A 17,362-nucleotide genomic window follows, 5' to 3' on the forward strand; every position below is an offset into this window, starting at 1 on the left:
ACACAATGTCAGTGGAGTACACCTAATATGTGTAATTAACAATAATTAAACATTACCAATTTTGACATGATGAATTAACACACAGAAAAGGCTAATGACTAATCAAGCTTTAAATCCAATTTCTTAAAGGCTTAAAAAAATTAGAGTGGTTATCTTCTTTCTTGGATTTGGGATTTCTATTATAATATTTTTATTTAAGTATTTCTTCAAGATATAGGCAGTGCCATTTACAGTGTGGCCCTGAATCTTGGATTACTAGCCTCCTTGAGGATCTTTAAAATACATATTCCTGCTCGAGCAATATTTTAAAAAAATATATCTCTGGTTGCAATTTGGTTTTTAACATCAGGGAAATGATTCATCTATATGCTAAGGGTTGCAACTTTAAGATCTCTTTTTTCAGTAATTTCAAATGTCTGTCTACTAAAGCCTTTCTATAATGTTCTAAAGATAAATGGCAGATTATGAAAAATATATTGTCGTCACAGTGCATGACTGCAAATGGGTACTGATGTACATTTTGTAATCTGGCACAGTCATGTTTTTTTTCTTTTTCTAAAACCAAAAGCCTTGATTGCCTCAATTTCTATAGCTATAATTACTCATTAGCCAATAGTTAATGTGTTAATAACTTATTTATTCTTTAGATCAGTTTATGGGGAATTTGTATTTGGTCATGTGGACATCTGGAGGTTATAGGACGGACTGACTTATCATTATATATATATATATATATATATATATATATATATATATATATATATATATATATATACATATATATATATATATATATACACACACAGTGACACTCAAAAGTATTCACCCCCCTTGGACTTTTCCACATTTTATTGTGTTACAAATGGAATCAAAATGGATTTAATTAGGAGTTTTTGCTACTGATCAACACAAAAAGTGAAAAGTGAAAAATAAAATCTACAAATTGTTCTAAATTAATTACAAATATAAAACTGAAAATAATTGATTGCATAAGTATTCACTCCCTTTGCTATGACACACCTAAATAAGCTCTGGTGCAACCAATTGTCTTTAGAAGTCACATAATTAGTTGAATGGTGTCCACCTGTGTGCAATTAAGGTGTTTCACATGATTTCAGGTTAAATACACCTGTCTCTGGGAGGTCCCACAGTTGGTTAGTACATTTCCTAACAAAAACTACATCATGAAGATGAAGGAACATTCAAAGCAAATCCGGAATAAGGTTCTTCAAAAGCACCAATCGGGTAGGATATAAGAACATTTCCAAGGCATTGAATATCCCCCAGAGCACAGTAAAGTCCATTATTAAGAAATGGAGAGAATATGGCACAACTGTGAATCTGTCTAGAAAAGGCTGTCCTCAAAAACTGAGTATCCGGGCGAGAAGGGCACTAGCCAGGGAGGCCACCAAGAGGCCTATGGCAACTCTAAAGGAGTTACAGTCTTCCACGGCTGAGCTGGGAGACACTGTGCATACGGCAACAATAGCCCGGGTGCTTTACAAAACTGGCCTTTATGGGAGAGTGGCAAAAAGAAAGCCATTGTTGAAAAAAACTTGCATCAAATCTCGGCTAGAGTTTGCCAGAAGGCATGTGGGAGACTCTGAGACCAAGTGGAAGAAGATTCTATGGTGTGATGAGACCAAAATAGAGCTTTTTGGCCACAACGCTAAGCGCTATGTTTGGCGCAAGCCTAACACCGCACATCATCCTGAGAACACCATCCCTACCGTGAAGCATGGTGGTGGCAGCATCATGCTATGGGGATGCTTCTCTGCGTCAGGGCCTGGAAAGCTCGTGAAGATGCAAAAATTGCAGTGTCCAGATGTGCAAAGCTGGTAGAGACTTATACAAATAGACTCGTGGCTGTAATTGCTGCCAAAGGTGCCTCTACCAAATATTGACTCAAGGGGGTGAATACTTATGCAATCAATTATTTTCTGTTTTGTATTTGTAATTAATTTAGAACAATTTGTAGATTTTATTTTTCACTTTGACATTATGGACTTTTTTGTGTTGTTCAGTGGCAAAAACTCATAATTAAATCCATTATGCAGCTGATGCATAGTTCACTCACCCTAGTCTCTGTAAGTCCAGAAGTTACATAAATATTAAGTATTATTTAATCCATCAATACTTCAACATTCGTAAAAGATCTTCACTCCAAATCTCACTTTATAGGCTTTACAGTACACCAAACTGCTATATCATTCTCTTGCTGTTTTGTGAGGTTTTTGAAATTGAGAGGAGCCCTAAGCTAAACTGCTATATAACATCCTGCAACATGCTTGTGGTTCAGTGTTGAGCTCTGAAGATGAGGTCACTGCTGCTTGTCTGCCTGCTTGTGGTCACACTGACTGTGGCTATTCCTGCCCCTATGTAGAGGGGTCTGAAACAGACAAAACAATGAAGGTTGGTAGAAATAGATAAAATTGTATTCTTAAAACTATGTATTTATTTGCATTACTTATTATTTAAACTGAACAAAATTAACTCTAATGAAACTCGTATTTCTAACTTGAGACATAGTATCCATTGAAAGTTAATTTCTGCAAATATATGGTAGTTCCATTCAAGGTGAAACAACTTCTAACGTAAGAAAGAAAAACATTTTACTCACTTGCAGGCAATATTCCCATATTCTAGATATTTATCTTCTAGGGTAAAACCACAAGAAACTAATCCAGGTAGACCAGAATTTTAACTGAAGTCCTTATCAACCTTGCCTATATGTTGCTGCAGGTCTTCAAAGGATGTTGGGTAATGATTACTGTGAAAAACGTTTTCTCATTTCACAGGAAGAGCAATTCCATTCTACCCAGTGTATGGACTGTGAGCATGTGTTAATGCCATTCATGCAATCTTATTAGGTGTGGCTGAAACACTGAAATAATAAGGAACTTGCAGCACTCTCCTCTCCCAGATCACCAAAGATGTTTTACTTTCTTTTTTTTTGTGTGTGCTGAAAGTCAATTTCAATTTCTTATGTATATTATACTGTATCTGGATAATCATTTAAACAAATCTTGTTATATCATGATATTTTAATATATTTTATATAAATGTTGTATTAGGCTGTGTGGTCCAGTGGTTAAAGAACAGGGCTTGTAACCAGGTTCCCGGTTCAAATCCCACCTCAGCCACTGACTCATTGTGTGATCCTGAGCAAGTCACTTAACCTCCTTGTGCTCTGTCTTTTGGGTGAGACGTAATTGTAAGTGTCTCTGCAGCTGATGCATAGTTCACACACCCTAGTCTCTGTAAGTCGCCTTGGATAAAGGCGTCTGCTAAAATAAACAAATAATAATACTATTCTTTTCTTACCCAAGTGTGAACTATTTAAATAATATCCCTGATACCGATATAGTAAATGGAAGTGCACAACAAGTAAGGTTTATGAAATGATGTGGTTAGCCCCACCCACTTTAAATTATTTGGTTAACCCAGCCCATTGGCGACTCATGGCTTGAAAAACTGGTGGGGCACAGCACCCCCATCACCCCCCCCCCCCCCCCCCCCGAAAAAAAAAATGCTCAAACCCGATGCCCGAATTTAACCATTTTTATGTAAACATTAAGCTAGCTTTCTAAGATTACCAGATATTTCATCACAAACAGTTCTACGCCAGATTGTCACAATCAAGAGAGCTGCAAACAACACTTTACAGGCAAGAGTCTCTTATCGACAGACATCTACACCTGCACTAACCTGAGCGTTTGAAATGGAAGGATCGTCACACTCTTGTGCTGTTCGTAACATTCTGAACTACAGAAGAGTCAGGTTCGGTTTCTGTTGATGTCTCTGGCGTTGGAGGTTTAGCTTTTTTGTTGTAGAAAAACTCCAAACGTAGCTGTATTTTTGCCATTTTAACAGGGCTCAAATTCACTCCGTTTTAGCACATATTTTCGCTGACTGAAAAAGTGAAAGTCTCACACGAGAACAAATATAACGGTGAAGGGTCTTAGACACTCTTTGTTATGTTATTATGTTTTGAAAGTTTGAAATAAACTGCGCATTTTTAAATAATAAACCCTGGCAACAGTGGCGTAGCCAGGATTTTTTTTCGGGAGAGGGTGGCAATGGTAACTTTTTTAAGGTGAATAGTCACAGTGGTGAAATTGGCAACCTGATTTCTTATTAGTGCATGACGTTTTATTTTCGAAAAATAAAGAACTTTTTTTTTTTTTAACAGAAGATCCAATAACCAAATACACTGTTGTGCAAAATAGTTAAAAAGAGAGATTCAGTTCAGAACACTTCCGTTTAAAAACTAAAAAGGAAATACGAAGCAAAGGACTTGAACTTTTAACATGCGCATCAGATTTCAATTTCACATTATGATAATAAGTAACTATATATAATTTCATTCGTACTTATGGTTGTTCATTTCACATTTGGTGTTCAAAGCAAAGCAAACCATTTTATTTAATTTCACAAATCCTGACTAATGTAATTACTCTTTGACTGACGCAGGACTGCCGATGGTACCTAATCTTCTGGAGGTTCGGGGGAGGAGGGACTTGTGTACACAGTTGCATTAACTACATTGTATAACTACAGCGCCTTTAAACACAAAAACATGTACAAACAGCTGATCCAACAAAAAACTTGGGTTGATTGACAGCAAATCCAACCACTCATTTTTTTTGGTATCACACTGCACTGACATTCGCTAGTTGAGCTGACGGACACGCTGTAGCCTAAACAAATAATCAGAATGAAAACAAGTAGGTAACCGAACTCAGGAATTGAAACAGTTTAGCCGGTTTTCTCTCAGCAGCGTCCAGAACTGTTTTCATTCTGATTTATTTCTTTAGTTATTCAATTAATAACAGGTTGTACATTTACCACCACTCCATCTCCAAGACCTGGATGGACTTGGTTACCGTCCCTTGATGAAGCTGGCTGCACAATCCGTGAAAAATGATAATCTTATTAGTAGGCTTGCTGCTGGAGAGGTCAGCTGGCAATAAGATATGTCATGAGGCGAGTGCATTCTATGTAAATACATAGGCTACTCATTACATAGTAGATGTCCTCTACCACATCTATATGTGTAGTACTTAGGCTACATAGCATATACAGTAATGATAGCCTATATGTTTCATGCATCTGTGTTTGGGGTTGAGCAAGTACAGCTTGCTTATGTATTCTCATTGGTTGATAGCAACGCGGTAAATAAAAAAGTTCTTTCCGTGAGCGAAAAGAAAAATCAGCGCCGCCCATGCCACGTCCACCCCGCTATAATGGGAAGCGAAAAATATAACAATATTGCAATTTCTTACACATGTTTCAGTGTGAACGATCCTAACACAGTGGCTAAGCCACTGCCTGTCAGAAATCTGGGGGGGGGGGAGGCAACGGTGTCAGTAGTGCTCAACAGAAAAGAATGCATACAGAAAAATATTGTATACTGGCCATAGGCTTTGGTTTTGCCCAGCGCCGTAACTAAGCATTTACTATATATATATATATATATATATATATATATATATATATATCCCAGGCATGCAAGACTCCATATCGTAGCTACCGGGGCATGCAATTATATATATATATATATATATATATATATATATATATATATATATATATATATATATCCCAGGCATGCAAGACTCCATATCGTAGCTACCGGGGCATGCAATTATATTACTATATTAGTAATATTACTAATTATATTATTACTATTATTATTATTTATTTCTTAGCAGACGCCCTTATCCAGGGCGACTTACAATTGTTACAAGATATCACAGTATTTTTACTACAATTACCCATTTATACAGTTGTGTTTTTACTGGAGCAATCTAGGTAATGTACCTTGCTCAATTGTACAGCAGCAGTGTCCTACACCGGTGATTGAACCCATGACCCTCCGGTCAAGAGTCCAGAGCTCTAACCACTACTCCACTACTTTTTTTTTTTTTTTTTTGGATGTTAGGAGTTAGGATGGTATTTACTCGCGCATGCAGGTTCAGACGCATTGATTGGACTAATGTATCCACAGGCGACCTAAGACTCACCCTTTCAACGGTGTCAGTAGTGCTCAACAGAAAAGAATGCATACAGAAAAATATTGTATACTGGCCATGGGCTTTGGTTTTGCCCAGCGCCGTAACTAAGCATTTAGCTGTCGGGGCATGCATATATATATCATTGCATGCACCTCCGGTTGAAGCAACCTGAGGTGGATGGTAAGACTCCATTTCGTAGCTACCGGGGCATGCAAGACTCCATATCGCAATTATATATATATATATATATATTGTAGCGAGCACAGGGATTAACGGAGACACGCACACAATAGCTCTTTTAGGTAAATACTCTTTTAAAATACTCTTTTATTGAGATTTTACATTTTTTACATTTACACCCATTCGTTTTTTCATTCATTTTACATTTCTTTTAAAGATGACATTCATGCATACAGACATACATTTTGTTTTAAAAGCATTTAAAATACATTTAAAAACACCAAGACAATTGTGCTTTGTACATGGTTAAAACAGACACAGATTAAAATCAACATGAAAAAAACCTGTGCTGTTTTAAAAGTGACTGGAAAAAAAGAACCATCTATAAAAAACCAGTGCTTGTGAGGGCCGGGGAGTGCTCTCTAAAAAAGTGAACATAAACCTAGATCTAAAACAGGGACAGGGGAAAAGGGACAGTGTATAAACAGTGAGTTAAAATTCTAAAATTTTAAAACACTTAAAATGTAACTTTTAATAGTTTACATTAAAAATCTTAAAGATACATAAAACAAAACAAAACAAAATCAAATAAAACATTCAAATTAAATCAAAGGTCCATAAAACTGAAACAAAAAGACTACATAAAACCAGGGCACCGTTGAAAAACGGTCATGCCAGCTAAAAAGGGCGGAATGCTGGCATGACAAAATAAATAAAAGGCTTAGCGGTGCCCCGTAGTCCCGCTCCTAGGAGCTAGCGGTTCCAGTTTTTTCCTTTATTCCATCTTCACGTCCTGAAGTCCGGCGATCCTCCACTCCGCGCAGGCCTTGTCCTTCCCGAGGGTCCGGATGTCCAGAATTACAAAGTCCTTGATAAGAGTTTGTGCCCTTCTGGTCGTGGTGATAGTGTCTAGCTCCTGCTTGTGATAGACACAGACGTTACGGCCTTCCCACAGGATCTGCTTGACAACATTGATGACACGCCAAACGCACTTAGCTGTGCTGGTAGTGATTCCTCCCGCAGGCCCATAGAGCACAGTCTCAGCGGTCATCTTGGCCGTGTCAGCAAACCTGTTTAGGAAGACAGAGACAGAGAGCCAGACACTGCCAGCCACATCACACTCCCAGAAGATATGGGCTGGTGTTTCTCTCTTGCGGCACTTTGCATAGGGGCATGTTTCTACTTGGGCTAGTCCCCTCCTGAACATGAACGCTCGAGTGGGGAGTGCACTGTGGACGGTGTTCCATGCTATATCCTTCTGGACATTACTGAGGCAGCTGTGAGACACATTCTCCCAGATTTTTTGGCTTTGGGTGAGGGAGAAAGTAGCTACTTTTTCAATTTCCTGGGAACCGGCAAGATATTTAGTTACAGCCTTGTATTCCCAGGAGGCCAATTTTGCTTTATCTAAGCCCAATTTATATATAGTGTCCCTTAAGGTTCTATAATACAATGGGGGGTCCCAGGAGTACGGCACGGTGTTATCAATAGTGCAGAGGCCCAAGGCCCTGAGACAGGTGGCAAAATAGAAACGATTCATGTAACATACCTTCCTGTCCAGGGCCTGGATGTTCTTGATAGTTTGCGTGAGCCCCTGCACTCGGGTGAGCTGCACAACGTCCGGGACCCCCTTACCTCCCTTCTTGTCGGCTTTACTCAGAGTGGCTCGCTTTACCCTCTCCATCTTGCTGCCCCAGATAAAGCGGTGGATAATGCGGTCCACCACTTTTTTGGTGGTCCTGTCTGGGGGAAAGATTTTTCCTACATAAGAGAGGATGGGGAACAGTATAGACTTGGTTATTAATACTCTACCCGTCATTGTTAAGGATCTTGTGCTCCATCCGCCAATCTTTTTACGGACCTGGTTAATGGCCGCCGTCCAGCTCTGGGCCCCCGAGCTATTGTTCTCGAAAATGAGGCCCAGAATCTTGATTTTGTCCTTTTTGACAGGGTACATGTCCGACAGTTCCCCATCTACCTGCCAATTTTTAGACACGTAGACTTCGCTCTTGGACTTATTAATCACTGCCCCGGTCGCCGTGCAGTACTTCTCAAGGATATTACTAATCCGAGGTACCGACGATGTGTTGGTGCAAATGAGTGACACATCGTCCATATATGCTGTTGTTTTGACCTGGACCCCGTTGGATCCAGGCAGCTGGAAACCAGTTATATTGGTATCCCTACGAATTGCCTGCAGGAGGGGTTCAATGCACACGACATATAGCAGTGGGGATAGTGGGCAACCCTGTCTGACCCCTGACTGGATAGATATTTTACCAGTCAGGTGCCTGTTCACCAAGACTCGGGTACTAATGTTTGTATATATGGTTTTAACCCACTCCCTAAGTCCAGGAGCGAATTTCATCTGGTCCATCACTTTGTACATATATTCATGGCTTACCCTATCGAACGCCTTCTCCTGGTCAAGGTTGAACAGGCAGAGGGGATGGTTCCGTTCTCTAGAATAAGCCAGAATGTCCCTTGTTAACATTAAAATATCCGTGATGGACCTCCCTGGGACGCCACAAGCCTGGTCAGGGCCAATGACCAAAGGGAGGTGTACTTGTAGCCGGAGCATCAGAGCTTTGGCTAGTATCTTGTAATCCACGCAAAGGAGGCTGATTGGGCGCCAATTCCGTAGATCTTTAACTTCCCCTTTCTTATGAAGGAGAGTAATTACACTCTCCCGCATAGAAGGGCCCAACCGCTTCTCCCTGTAGACCGCTCTGTAGACCTCCGCTAAATGGACTTTTAGCGTGTCCCAAAAAAGATGGTAATACTCACCCGGGATGCCATCTGGACCTGGCGTCTTACCGGTGTTCATGGTCTTAACCGCCTGGGTGAGCTCCTCCAGCGTGAGTTCTGGGTCCTTCTCCTCCTCCTCGTCGTCCCGCACTGAGTCAGGCTCCAACTGGCTCAGGAACCACTCTATCAGGGTGTCATCTGTAGCTTTGATGTTATACAGGTCCCTATAGAAGTTCTCTACCACTTTTTTCACTCCCTCACTATCCTCTACTATCCTCCCCCTGCTGTCGAGCATGGAGGACATCAAGTGCCGCTTCTCCCTCGTTTTCTGGAAGAAGCAGCGAGTACACTTTTCGTCTTCCTCCATTTTTTGCACTTTTGCATTGTGCATGACCTTTCGTTGTTCCTCCCTACAAAGCACTGAAAGATCTAGCTTGGTCTGGGCTATCTCGTCGCTTACAGGGAACCCCCGAAGCTGAAGCAGGCTCAGACGCTGGAGGGCAGCATTCAGGTATTAATATTAATAACAATTACAGGGAAATGCATAGAACAGTACGCAAACTTTTACAGTAACAACAAATAAACACAACAACAATAATTCCGTTTCTCCCCTACCATAGTTCGTACTCCCAGCATCCACGGCTGCACATTAACCAAATGTAGGGGACTGGCTCCGGGCACAGCGCCCTATTCGACGACAGGTGGCAACGGCGAGTCAGTCCAGCCGTGCCCGTTACACAGCCCCCATCTTAGGGCCGAACGTCCCGCTGGCCCAACACTTAATGTCTCACAAAGTCAGAGAGTCCCGGGGGTGGTCGACGGATACGCTGGCCGCGCTGGAGCACAGGTGCAGCGGGCTGGGAGTCAGCTGGAGCCGGAATGCTCCTACCTGGGCCACCAGCTGGTAAACTATTCGGTGGTTGCAAGGGGGAAGCGCTTTCCCTGTCCTGGGAGCTGGCCTCCGGGCTGGCTGCAGGGACAACCGAGTTTGTTCCGGGGCGGTAGGGGGCCAAGCGGTCTTGGTGGAGCACAACCGCCCGGCTACGGGTCCGCAGCCGCACTCGATAAGTCACCTCGGAGAGCCTCTCCAGAACAACACAGGGGCCCTCCCAGTTACTGGCCAGCTTGGGGCAGAGTCCCTTTCTTCGCCGAGGGCAGTGAACCCAGACCTGCTGCCCAGCTTGAAATCCCCGGCCCTTGCAGTGAGTATCGTATGCCCGTTTCTGACGCTGGCCAGCTGAGGTGAGGTGCTTCCGAGCGTAAGCATGGGCAGTGTCCAATCGGTCCTGTAGCTGCTGGAGGTATTCCGGGCCGGTAGGTTCCGGAGTGTGGAGCTGAGGTGGCCGGCCAAACACAAGGTCCACTGGGGTGCGGAGCTCTCTCCCAAACATAAGAGCCGCTGGCGTGCACCCTGTAGATTCATGCACTGCAGTCCGGTAGGCCATTAGGACCAAGGGCAAGCATTGATCCCAGTCACGCTGGTGCTGGGAGGTCCACATGGTCAGCTGGGTGGCAAGGGTGCGGTTAAACCACTCCACCAATCCATCGCTCTGTGGGTGTAGTGGGGTCGTCCTGGTTTTCTTAATACCCAGCCGCCTGCACACCTCACCAAACACCTGCGCTTCAAAGTTACGCCCCTGGTCACTATGTAGCTCCTCGGGAACCCCAAACCGGCAGAACATGCCTTCCAGCAGTGCCTCCGCGCAGGTAGTCGCGCTCTGATCGGGGACTGCGTACGCCTCGGGCCATTTAGTAAAGTAATCCATGGCCACCAGGACGTACCGGTTGCCCCCCTCCGTCCGTGGAAACGGCCCTAAGATGTCCACACCGACGCGCTCTAATGGTGCCCCCACCTGGTACTGCTGGAGCGGGGCATGAGAGCGGTCCAAGGGGCCCTTCCGGGCGGTGCACTGGTCACAGCGTCGCACATAAGTCTCCACATCACGTCGGCACCGTCCCCAGTAGAACCGCTCCCGAAGCCGACCCAGGGTCTTGGCAACGCCGAAGTGTCCAGTGGCTGGTCCGCCATGCACGGCTCGCAGGACGGTCTCTCGGAGAGCTTGAGGAACCACCACTTGTAGCCGCTTGCGCCCTGTCGCAGGATCTGTCCAGAAACGGTACAGCACACTTTCCCGGAGGCTCAAACATTCCCATTGCGCCAACAGCACTTTTACCTCCGGGGAGAGGGCTGACACCGCACGTCTGGCTGGGCGCTGACCCGCCGATAACCAGCGGATCAGCGGTGCCAGCTCAGCGTCCAGACCCTGCTGACACTGGATCTCCCCCGCTGGCAACTCAAGGGGGGTCTCCACAGCTACAGTGGCAGCACTTACTCGCTCCTCCAAGGACCGCTGTGCCTCTCGCTCCTCCATCCGATGGCAGTGCTTACAGTCCTCAGAGAAGCAGGGGCGACAGGACAGGGCATCTGCATTATTGTGTAGGCATACCCTTGCAGTGTCTCTATCCAGCGAGCCACCTGTCCTTCGGGCTCGCGGAAGTTGAGCAGCCACCGCAGGGAGGCGTGATCCGTGCGCAGCTTGAATCTTCACCCGTAGAGATAGGGACGAAAGTGGTGCACGGCCCGTACTACAGCCAACAGTTCCCGGCGAGTCACACAATAGTTCCGCTCTGTTTTACTAAGAGCTTGGCTGTAGTACGCGACCACTTGTTCTCTGTCCGAGCCTTCCTGGGCTAGCACTGCTCCGATCCCCACATCGCTCGCGTCCGTGTCCAGGATGAACGGTTTTTGGGGGTCAGGGAACGCCAAGACTGGGGCCTTCACAAGGGCCTCTCGCAATTCCCCAAAGGCAGCTGCGCAGTCGGTGTCCCAGCTGAACCAGCCCCCTTTCTCAGTCAGGCGGAGCAGGGGCCTGGCGATCTGAGCAAAGTCCTTCACAAAGCGGTGGTAATAAGACACCAGGCCCAGAAAGCTACGCACCTCTGTCACAGTCCTGGGGACCGGCCAGTCCTTTACAGCAGTCACTTTAGCAGGGTCTGTGGCAATGCCGTCTGCCCCGACAACATGTCCGAGGAAGTGTGTTTCTCTTCTCAGCAGGTTGCACTTCCCAGGGTGGAGTTTTAAGCCAGCTCCACGGATGCGCTCGAACACAGTCCGCAAGTTCTGCAGTGCCGCCGAAAAGGTGGTGGCGTGCACCAGTAAGTCATCCAGGTATACAACACAATGGGTCCGTGGAACTCCGGTGAGCACCCGCTCCATCAGGCGCTCGAACATTGCTGGGGCATTGCACAGTCCAAAGGGCATCACTGAAAACTGCCACAGACCCTGGCCAATGGAGAATGCAGTTTTCTGTCATGCCTCAGGGGCCAGCTCAACCTGCCAGTATCCGCTGCGCAGGTCGAGGGAGCTGAACCAGCGGGAGCCTGTGATGTAGTCCAGAGCTTCATCGATTCTGGGGAGGGGGTACGAGTCCTTGTGTGTCACTGCATTCAGTTTGCGATAATCCACACAGAACCGCAGTGACCCGTCTTTTTTTTTACTAGCAGGGCTGGCGCGGCCCAGGGGCTAGCCGATGGTTCAATTACCCCGGCAGTGGCCATTTCCAGAATCATGCCCTCGGCCGCTTCCCGCTTTGCCAAGGGTAGCCGCTCCCGGATCGGAGCCGCGTCTCCCGTGTTAATGCTGTGCTGAACTAATCCAGTCCGCCCACAGTCCTCGATGTTTGCAGCAAAAATGTCCAAGTACCCCCTTAATAGTTCCCATAACTGGTCCCGCTGGCCCTGAGATAGACCCTCCTTACTCCTCTGCCACAGCGCTTTCACCGCATCAGTTATCCTGCAGTCCTGTGTTCCACCGGTTGTGGTTGCAGGGGGCGGTGAAAGTTCTGCAGGAGAGGGGGCGGAGACAGTTGAAGCCCTTGCAAACTCCGTCGCCGATGTCCTGTCCTCTGCTTCTGGGAGAGGCCGGGTCCTGCCCCCCTGCGTCCGACGAACCTCCCTCATCTGGCTATGCCGCACGGTGGTTCTGGTGCGGCGTTGCTCCCCTTCCTTCTCCCGACCCGGAATCAGGCGCAGTTGGCTCTGGCCAAGGCACAAGGTTCCCTCAGCCAAGTCGATGGTAGCTCCTACTTTGTTCAGGAGGTCCAGGCCCAGAATGCAGCGATCCTGTATCTCCGCCAGCCAGAATTCGTGTTGGATCGTGCAGTCTCTGAGCTGGATCTCCAGATGCCGTCGTCCCAGCATGGACGCGACCTGGCCGGTGACAGTGCGGAGGCGAACCGTGGTGGGCGTCCAGCCTTCCAGCCATCCGTCACTTTCTCTGGGGAGGACCCCGGGCTGCAGGATGGAGATGGTGGAGCCTGTGTCGACCAAGGCCTTGCACTGCACCCCATTTAAGAGGCAGGGTGCATGCAGACTGTTGCCCCGGCCAACACGGCCCACCATTGACACGCGTCGTTCTCTTTGTCTCTATGGGTGGGGGAAGGAAGGTGAAGGAGCTGCGGTCCCCCGTTTACGCCGCTCCTTTTTCGTTTCCCGCCCATGACGTCTCTTCTTCAGATGGTACTGGGTGACGGCGGCGGCGGCATTGTGCATGCAGGTGACCCGGGCTTCCGCAGTTCCAGCAGCGCCTTTCAGGAGTGGTCTGCCTGACAGCGGCGGTATCCTCGTCTCCATCGCTATCTTCCTTTCCTCTGACCGCGCAGACTTTGGGGATCCGGACTCTCTCGCCCTCCTCGAGCACGGCCTCAATCCTTAGGGCATGGGTTAAAGCCTGCTCTAGGGAGGTTGGGGCAACGAGCTGAACCTGTTGTCAGAGCGCAGTGGGCTTCAAGCCACGGATGAACGCCTCCATCGCCAGGTCTTCTTGTACAGCCGGAGGTAAACCAGGATACCCCCTCCGTGCCAAGTATTTAGTGTCTGCGGCCAGTATCCCGAGTTTCTCGACACTGACTCTCTTGCGCGTGGCAAGGCGATAGCGCCGGCTGACGGCTGACTCCACTTGGCCAACGCGGCGCTGGAGAGCCGTGGATAGGGTATGGAAGTCACACGGCTCCTCTGGGTCTAAATTGAGCAATGCTTGCATCGCCTTCCCTTCCAGTGCTCAACAGTCAGTAGTGCTCAACAGAAAATAATGCATACAGAAAAATATTGTATACTTGCCATGGGCTTTGGTTTTGCCCAGCGCCGTAACTAAGCATTTAGCTACCGGGGCATGCAAATACATATATATATATATATATATATATATATATATATATATATATATATATATATATATATATATATATATATATATATAAATCTGTCTATTAAAACGTGTTAACTGTGAGCAGTTACCTTGGGATTACACACCAGGTTCAGACGCATTGATTGGACTAATGTATCCGCAGGCGACCTAAGACTGTCCTATATATAAATTGCATGGACAGATGCCTTGACCAGTCTGCACCCAGCTACCTCCAGACCCTCATCTCTCCCTACACCCCCACTCGACCTCTCCGCTCCGCCTGCACTAGAAGACTAGCTCTACCACCGCTACGCTCCTCTGCCTCCAAAGCCCGCTCCTTCTCCACCCTTGCTCCGCAGTGGTGGAATGACCTTCCTACAGATGTCAGGACTGCCCAGTCCCTGACCACATTCCGGCGCCTCCTTAAGACTCACCTCTTCAAATAGCACCTGTAGAACTCCTCTGTTTGTATCCTGGGACACTATCACCCTTCATGTAAATGTGCTTTATTTTGCTCTTATCAGCCCCTATTTTACTGCATTTAATCCTGTACTTCAGAATACTGTAATCTGCCAAGTTTTTAACCTGTAGTACTTTGTATTTACTCACATCCTGATGTAACTATCACTATTTAATCATATCCTGATGTAACTATCACTTTTACCTGCTGTATTATTGAATTGTGGTTTGTCAAACTTGTACTTTACTTGAACAAAAGTTATTGTATTGCTTGCTCTTATTGGATTACTTGTATTGTAACGCTTGAAATGTTTTTGCTTACGATTGTAAGTCGCCCTGGATAAGGGCGTCTGCTAAGAAATAAATAATAATAATAATAATGGACCTCCGGAATGAAGCAACCGGAGGTGGATGGAAAGACTCAATATTGCAGCTACCGGGGCATGCAAGACTCCATATCGTAGATACCGGGCATGCAATTATATATATATATATATATATATATATATATATATATATATATATATATATATATATATATATTTATTTTTTTTTTTTTATATATATATATATATATTATTGTTATTTTTTTTTTTTTTTTTTTTTTGGATGTTAGGAGTTAGGATGGTATTTACTCGCGCATAGTTTTGTATGTTATTTCCGAATTTCTCCTTTAACATGTCTGAAGGGGACACTGTATTACTTAAAACGTGAATTAACGTATTAAAACGTGTTAACTGTGAGCAGTTACCTTGGGATTACACACCAGGTTCAGACGCATTGATTGGACTAATGTATCCGCAGGCGACCTAAGACTCACCGTTTCAACGGTGTCAGTAGTGCTCAGAAGAAAATAATGCATACAGAAAAATATTGTATACTGGCCATGGGCTTTGGTTTTGCCCAGCGCCGTAACTAAACATTTAGCTACCGGGGCATGCAAATATATATATATATATATATATATATATATATATATATATATATATATATATATAAATTGCATGGATCTCCGGAATGAAGCAACCGGAGGTGGATGGAAAGACTCAATATTGCAGCTACCGGGGCAAGCAAGACTCCATATTGTAGATACCGGGGCATGCAATTATATATATATATATATATATATATATATATATACATATATATATATTATTGTTATTTTTTTATTTTTTTTTTATTTTTTGGATGTTAGGAGTTAGGATGGTATTTACTCGCGCATAGTTTTGTATGTTATTTCCGAATTTCTCCTTTAACATGTCTGAAGGGGACACTGTATTACTTAAAACGTGAATTAACGTATTAAAACGTGTTAACTGTTAGCAGTTACCTTGGGATTACACACCAGGTTCAGACGCATTGATTGGACTAATATATCCGCAAGCGACCTAAGACTCACCGTTTCAACGGTGTCAGTAGTGCTCAACAGAAAATAATGCATACAGAAAAATATTGTATACTGGCCATGGGCTTTGGTTTTCCCCTGCGCCGTAACTAAGCATTTAGCTACCGGGGCATGCAAATATATATATATATATATATATATATATATATATATATATATATATATATATATATATATATATATATAAAAAATTGCATGGATCTCCGGAATGAAGCAACCGGAGGTGGATGGAAAGACTCTAAAAGTTATAAACTTTTAGAGTCATTCTAAAGACATTCTAAAAGTTATAAACAAAATAGGTGTATTTTTTCCTCCAATACCTCTCAGTTAATTATTATTATTTGTTTTGTTAATTCAATACAATCTAGGTAGCTATATATATAATTGTTATTTTTTTTCTTTTTTTTTTTTTTTTTTGGATGTTAGGAGTTAGGATGGTATTTACTCGCGCATAGTTTTGTATGTTATTTCCGAATTTCTCCTTTAACATGTCTGAAGGGGACACTGTATTACTTAAAACGTGAATTAACGTATTTAAACGTGTTAACTGTGAGCAGTTACCTTGGGATTACACACTAGGTTCAGACGCATTGATTGGACTAATATATCCGCAGGCGACCTAAGACTCACCGTTTCAACGGTGTCAGTGGTGCTCAACAGAAAATAATGCATACAGAAAAAATATTGTATACTGGCCATGGGCTTTGGTTTTGCCCACCGCCGTAACTAAGCATTTAGCTACCGGGGCATGCAAATATATATATTTGTGGCACACCCGGTTTCTCAGAGACGTCGGATTCAGCGGCGAAGAGTTGCGTCGCACAGTGAAGAACTTATTTGAAGCAGCAGAGAGGAGCAGCAACTGGCTGTGGTTGAGACGGAAAGATTCTGGCTGGGGATCCCAAGCACAATAGAAAGAAAGAAATGCTGATGTACAGGTAAGTAAGCTGGGCTGAGTTGAGTGGGGGACGGAGGGGGGTCATGCTGGGACGCCAGAATCACCGTCGAGCCCTCTTGAAGTGTCGTGGGCTAGTCGGCGAAACACTGAGGATGGAAGGTGCCCACTTGAAAACCCCAGAGATGTACCCTACTTAGCTCAATCCAGACGGTTGTCATGCTGATGCGCTGGGGAGGCCGCACTTTGGTTGATCCCCGGAGCCAGCATCGCAGCCGTCGTGTGTGCTGATGCGCCAGGGAGGCAAAATAAGCTGATCCCTGGAGCCAGCATTACACTTCAGCCATTAACACCAGACAGAAGGAAACGTAAATGGATGGAGACACATATGGATCACATTAGTTTACTGTAAAGCTACGACTTAGTTGGTGCTTATCTTGGCGAGAGCCGAGTTCAAATCAGCATGAAGTTTT

The sequence above is a fragment of the Acipenser ruthenus genome, chromosome 8 (genome assembly GCF_902713425.1).
Source record: "Acipenser ruthenus chromosome 8, fAciRut3.2 maternal haplotype, whole genome shotgun sequence".
In the NCBI taxonomy this organism is placed as follows: Eukaryota; Metazoa; Chordata; class Actinopteri; order Acipenseriformes; family Acipenseridae; genus Acipenser; species Acipenser ruthenus.